The 6582-nt window shown below is 40.7% G+C and overlaps 1 long non-coding RNA gene across 1 annotated transcript; it reads left to right on the forward strand.

Annotated features, from left to right (window-relative positions):
- Positions 1-4464: 4464 nt before the first annotated feature.
- Positions 4465-5363, forward strand: LOC140125705 (uncharacterized). Its single transcript, XR_011854704.1, has 2 exons — positions 4465-4549; positions 5325-5363. It is a non-coding gene; the product is annotated as an uncharacterized lncRNA (long non-coding RNA).
- The last annotated feature ends 1219 nt before the right edge of the window (positions 5364-6582 follow it).

Here is a 6582-nt window from a genome sequence, read left to right on the forward strand (position 1 = left end):
CTCCCAGCCTTGTCATACTTTGCGCTTGCCGGCAGGATGTTACCGAAGACAGAAAACAGGCGCGGAAGCCAGAAGAGGAGCCACGCTGCCATTGTGGTAGCAGCGCTACCCATCGGGGCCGCTGGAGGGGGAGGCTGTGCAGGCTGTATACTACTGGGGGCAGGCTGGGCTGGCTGTATACTACCGGGGGCAGGCTGGGCTGGCTGTATACTACTGGGGCCAGGCTGGGCTGGCCGTATACTACTGGGGCCAGGCTGGGCAGGCTGTATACTACTGGGGGCAGGCTGGCTGTATACTACTGGGGGCAGGCTGGCTATATACTACTGGGGACTTGCTGGCTATATACTGCTGGGGGCTTGCTGGCTATATACTGGGGGGGGGTCTGTGATCAATGCATTTCCCACCCTCGGCTTATACTCGGGTCAATATGTTTTCCCAGTTTTTAGTGGTAAAATTAGGGGTCTCGGCTTATACTCGGGTCAGCTTATACTCGAGAATATACGATAACTAGCCCATAACCCAGGTTCTAACAGAATCAAATTGGAAAATAAAAAGAAAATAATAGGAATACTATGGGGCAGATTTATCTTAGTCTGATGCTTTGTTTGGTTGTATTTTATTGACTTTTTAAGGCACATTTGGGTATTAGTGCAATTTTCTCAAGCAGTTCGTCATGTAGCAGAAATCCTAGTTTTTGCCTAATATGTCTTTGTATTTCTCCTGCTACCAGATGTTTGCACCTGATTTAACATGGATTTGTTCCTAAAGAGCACAAATAATTGCGCACAAAGGGGCAGATTTATCAAGCAGTCTGAAAGTCAGAATATTTCCAATTGCCCATGGCAACCAATCACAGCTCCCCTTTAAAATATCCATGAGCACTGGTGAAATGAAAGCTGAGCTGTGATCGGTTGCCATGGGCAACTGGAAATATTCTGACTTTCAGACTGCTTGATAAATCTGCCCCACAGACTCTATTCCTGACCATGCGTAAAAAAGAAAATGGAGTTGCACAAAAATTTTTGCCCTTTTTAAAATTTACACCAAAAAAAGACTCAAAAAAACCCTGCATTTCAAAATAGATAGTCTTACTTTATTAAATGCCAAGTATACATAAAACACAAATATTACTATTATATCATGTACACAAATTTGGTCCAAAATCATGAGTTTCCTTTACTAGTAGATATTGGGATAGAAATCATTAAACTGCATATAACATAAAGAGCAATAGAGATCAGATGTTTCTGTGAAATCATATAAAATACTATTATGGAACATATAAGGCAAAATATATGACTAGTGGATATCGACTATAGCCAAGCTTTGAAAGTTTCTAACTAGGGATAAATGGATTCAAGCACAGACGCGAACCCCACCAGTAACACCAGAGTAAATGAAGGCCCCCCAATCTGGCATTTGAATAGAAGTACAAATATTGAGCCCCAACACTGAACCCGAACTTCAGCCAGAACTTCCGGTTCATGGAAACCTGCTATGTCCACCACCTAATGCCGATGCTACACAATGGGGCTCACTTGCTAAGGGTCGTGGACCGCACTTTCGGCGTACTGTGCAGCGTTTTCGGGTATTTAACAGGTGTCTGTGCTGGCTTCCATACAACACATATTGGGGGGCTTCGGACAATCCGACTGATTCGGCCTGAGCGCAGGATTTAACTTTAAAATTGTGTCGTAATCCAATGCACTTACATGCACCACAAAGAAGACGGTGAACACCGTCGGACCTGAGCGGGGAAGCAACACATGCAGGATATCAGGAGTGTGATCTTAGTGAATCGCTGCATTATCGTCAGACAATGCACTTTCGCTGAACTCCGCCGGACGGGTAAGTAAATGTGCCCCAATGTTCGACACACATCCAAACATTGCAGTCTGGGTCCGTTCATTGCGACTTCTAACCAAGGATGGATACAGTTGAGCCTGAAACTTTGCATTATAACTTTTTTTGACGGATCAGTGACATCAATACTGTTTTATCCTTTCACTTCTCCCAAATAAGTTGGCTAATTTTTAAAGACATAATGTAAAACGTTATCCTTCTCATTTATAGTTATTACTATAACAATCCTTTATAGAAAAGCTAATTGTAAATAATGTTAAACTTTCATTTAACTAAATATGCCGGGTAAGTTTTTTAACGTCCTAAAATGGAACACAGAATTTTAGAGGTAAAGGGTTCATTGTACTTGGTTGGTATGTGATATATGAGTTCTACAGGTTAATTTTGCTGTCATTGACAACATTCAGTCCTTAGAAAAAAAGACCTTTCACCAACTCCATCAACTCCAACTCTTTGTAGCCTATAATAGACATTGGGGCACAATGCAGTTTGCCTGTGTAGTGTGCAGGGGGCGCCAGATTCAGGATTTCTGGTGCATGTTCTTCATGAATCTGGATCCCTCTGCACTGCGTCAAGAGAGTGCACTACTTTTTTTTGAGATCTCCTTTAACATGGGATGTGCGACACAATTCTCTCGGGCTTTGCATAATAAATCTGGCGCACAGTCCGACTGAGTACTGGAACGCCCACAAATTTGTGTCGCATGATGCCTAGTGCAGCAAACTGGGGCATGGTCCTTAGTAAATGTGCCCCTTTGTTCCACTGATTCTGCTGTAGGTGGGATTTTCTTACTAGCCTCCATCACTCACAAGCAATTAATGCCATTATTTTCAGATCTCTACTGTCAGATGGGTGGTTCTACTCCAGGACCACCCTTTGCTGTTAGAGAGCCTAATAAGCATACTGCATACTGACATTGACTAAAACTATGCTAATATGGATATATCAAATTGGTTGTTCTGGGCTTGAGGAGGCGGCCGGGCACCACCCATTTGACAGTAGAGAGCAGCACATGCACAAAGCTTACAGTATCACAATCCCAATACAGATGGTCCTTGACTTAAGGACACAGACTTACAGATGACCCCTAGTTATAGACCGGCCTCTATGACCAGTGGTGAGGCTCTCTGGATGCTTTTCTATAGTAGCAGGTTGCAATGATCAGCTGTAAGGTGTTAGTAATGAGGTTAGTTTTTTTATAATCCTTGTTCCCATGACAGAACAAAATTTTGAAAATCCAATTCTGACAGGAACAAAAAAAACATTGTCTGGAGCTACAGTGATAAAATTTACCTGTTGCGACTTTAATACTAATCTAACTGTAAGGGGTTGTCCAGTTTTAAGAAATAATTGATATGGCTTGAGTAAGGAAAAGTTCTACAATTTTCCAACATACTGTACTTTCTGTATCAATTACTTATGGCTTTCAAGATCTCTGCTTCCTGTCATTCTATAGAAAGCTTCAATGTTTACTTTCAGTGGATAGAAATCTGTCCATGGATTTGTGATGGACAGTTACTATCATTAGTCTCTATGATACTAACTTCTTGTGCACCTGCCTGTCCATCACAAGACCATGGGCAGCTTTCTTTCCACTGGAAGTAAACATAAAAGCTTTATGTAGCTGGAAGGCAAGCAGAGATCTTGAAAGTCATAAGTAATTGATACAGAATGTATATCGCAAAATTGTAAAACTTATCATTAGTCAAACTATATCAAGTGTTTGCTGAAAGTAGACAAACCCTTTAAGTACAAACTCAAAGAACCTATCTTGCTCGTAACCCAGGGACTGCCTGTAAATCTGTCATATTTTCTATATAATATTATAGTCAGTCACCTACTTAAAGACGGACCTCTCTGCCCACTGTGACCTCTGGTGAAGCTCTCTGGATGTTACTATAGTCCCAGGATGCAATAATCAGCTGTAAGGTGTCTGTAATTGATAATCCTTGGTCCCATTACAGCAAAAAAAATTTAAACTCCAATTGTCATTGAGGCAAATAAATGTTTCTCTTGAGCTACAATTATAAAATATAGAGTTTCTACCTACATACAAATTCAACTTAAGAACAAACCTATGGAACCTATCCTGTACGTAACCCTGACTGCCTGTATTGATATGGGATGTATATAGAGAGATTAATTACAGAATATGTTGAGTTGATGCTGTTCCATAAAAGTCTTGATTATTAATGGTTCCTTGAGTTTCTTGATTAGAAATTCCAATATTTTGGAATCCGCTGAACAAGTAACATCAGAAGCAGTACCATACAATTACTAGTTCTTCAATGATGTCTATAGAATACTGCTGCTAACCTGTTCTACTGTGGTCATAGACCTTTGTGGTTGATAGTTAAATAAATCCTACTTGCTACATCTATATCTTGGTTTGTCATCCATTTTCACACACTTTGTGAATGTTAGAAAGAAAGGGTGGACACAAAACTAGGCCAAGGAAATTAGAATCTTCTGTAACCATGTTACAACATGACAAAGTCCGCTCAGTAGGTCATAAAGTTTGTACGTGGGTTTGAAGTTCCACTTCCGCAGCATGGGGCCGTTATGATAGCTTCTTGCCTTCTCTCATTTTATTTCAAGTGTTTCCAGCACTGGATTATGAAAAGGTGGAAGGGAAAAGGAGAGCTAGGGGCAGCAGCATGTTCCATGCACATGAAAAACCGGAGAGGTAAGCGATAGCAAATATTTCAAAGCTTTAACCTGATCTGAAGCCGCAGGAAGCTGCAGCACTGGGCTGAGCATTCGCACGGACTACAGCCAAGAGATGAAAGGCTCCATCTATTGCTGCAAACTGAAAGTCTTTTAGAAGGTTTGACGACTAGAGAAAAAAATACATATATATAAGAAATGTCATCTATCTGCACAAACTTTAAAAAAATCTGTGTCTCACTCTTGGAAACACATTTGCAATATTAATTTTGTTGGCCAATGTGAAATTGCCTTCCCCAATAGTTTTTTTCTATTTTACTGCACTTGTTCTTTTAACCCAGTATTCAAATATTTCTTTACTGTGAATTTGTTTAAACAGGCAATAGGCAAAAAATCTTTGGAAATAAGACGCAATCAACACATCCGGAGAGATATTTGCTTACAAGATACAGCATCTGGAAGAGAACTTCCAATGATCAAAATCAGAGACACAACTAGATGTGCGGGTGCACATTGGTGACAAGGAGAGGAACACATAGTGGGGCATATATCCAGCGGCGTAACTAGAAGCTGGTGGGCCCCAGTGCAAAGTCTGTGCCAGGTCCCCGACTATAATGTATAGTATAGTACTAGTCTTCTCATATGGTAAAGTGACACCATAAGGGCCCCCTAAACCTTTGGACCCAGGTGCGATCACAACCTCTGCAACCCCTAAAGTTATGCCCCTGCATATATCATACGCTGGCACATGGTGCATTATGGTGTATTATGCTAACTCTGCCCCTCTTCTCCAGACAGGTTCTAGGCAGGTGAACAGGTGAATCTAACGGTGAGCTTGGAGGACATCTGCACAGTATGTTATTCACCATATGGGTAAACAGACCTAAGTAAAAGGAAATCTACCACCAGGATGAAAGCCTGTATGCAAATGAATCTTGATTAACAGCTATGTTGCCTTGAGCCCCTTCATCCTGGTGGTAGATGCCCTCTAAAGGCCAAGGTCAGTCAGCAGGATACTGACAAGTCTCCCAGGAACATAACAGTCCAAGGAAATGGCTAGAAAGCAAATTATAGGTAAACTTTGCTTTAGGAATTAGGTAAAATTTGCTTGTAGCTGTACAGTATTGGGCCCCATGAAAATATTTTACTGATCCACCCTAGGCCCTCTATTCCCAGACTGTATCCTAAAATATCCAATATTCCAGTTTTAAGACTACTGTGAGTTTTGCTTTTTTTCATTTCTGAAACCCTAAATATAAGTCCAGTAAAAATATTCAGCTGATTGTACATTAGAAACAGCGGCACTTTACATTTGTTGAAAGGATTAAATCATCTTATTAACAGCTAGATATGACAGAATTGTGAATTCCCTCTAGGCATCTCAAGAAGGATCTGTGAAAAGATAATGTAACATTATGTAAGGTAGAAGCGACATATTAGACATGATTCCATTGTTAAGACCCATGCCCCAGCGTTGTCGAAAAGCTTTTCTCCCAAGCTGTTGATGGAAGCCAGACATGTATTGTGACAGCTGTATACCCAGGTATGCGGCTCTGTAGGCAATCCACTGTACTAATACAATCTGATTTATGTATCCTTCAGGTGAAACAAACTAATGAAATATATTGACCCTCCTCACTCACAGCTGAATCAAAATGACGTTAAATGACATGAAATACATTGACATTGATTGGGAGATGCATTGGTGGTTGGATAAGCATCACATTAGCGGTGCATCCACTATTAAGCAGAAAATTGTAAGTATTTTATTGACAAAGATGTCTCCCAGATTGAAGTGACACCACCGAACAAGCTCGTTCTATGTAGACACAGGATTTCAGCACCTGCTGCCATGCATGTAGAGACCTCTTAGTGCGGTGTAGCATGAGACGACGTGACACAAATACAACTCTCCATAATTGCATGGATCTTGGAACAAAGTCAGATATTATAAAAAAAAATTCAATTGTGACATTAAAAATAACATCCAGTTTTATATCTATAATAGATCACCTTTATCTCAAGACAACTTTTTAAAATACCTTGGGGCAC

Source organism: Engystomops pustulosus, chromosome 4, assembly GCF_040894005.1.
Source record: "Engystomops pustulosus chromosome 4, aEngPut4.maternal, whole genome shotgun sequence".
Lineage (NCBI taxonomy): Eukaryota > Metazoa > Chordata > Amphibia > Anura > Leptodactylidae > Engystomops > Engystomops pustulosus.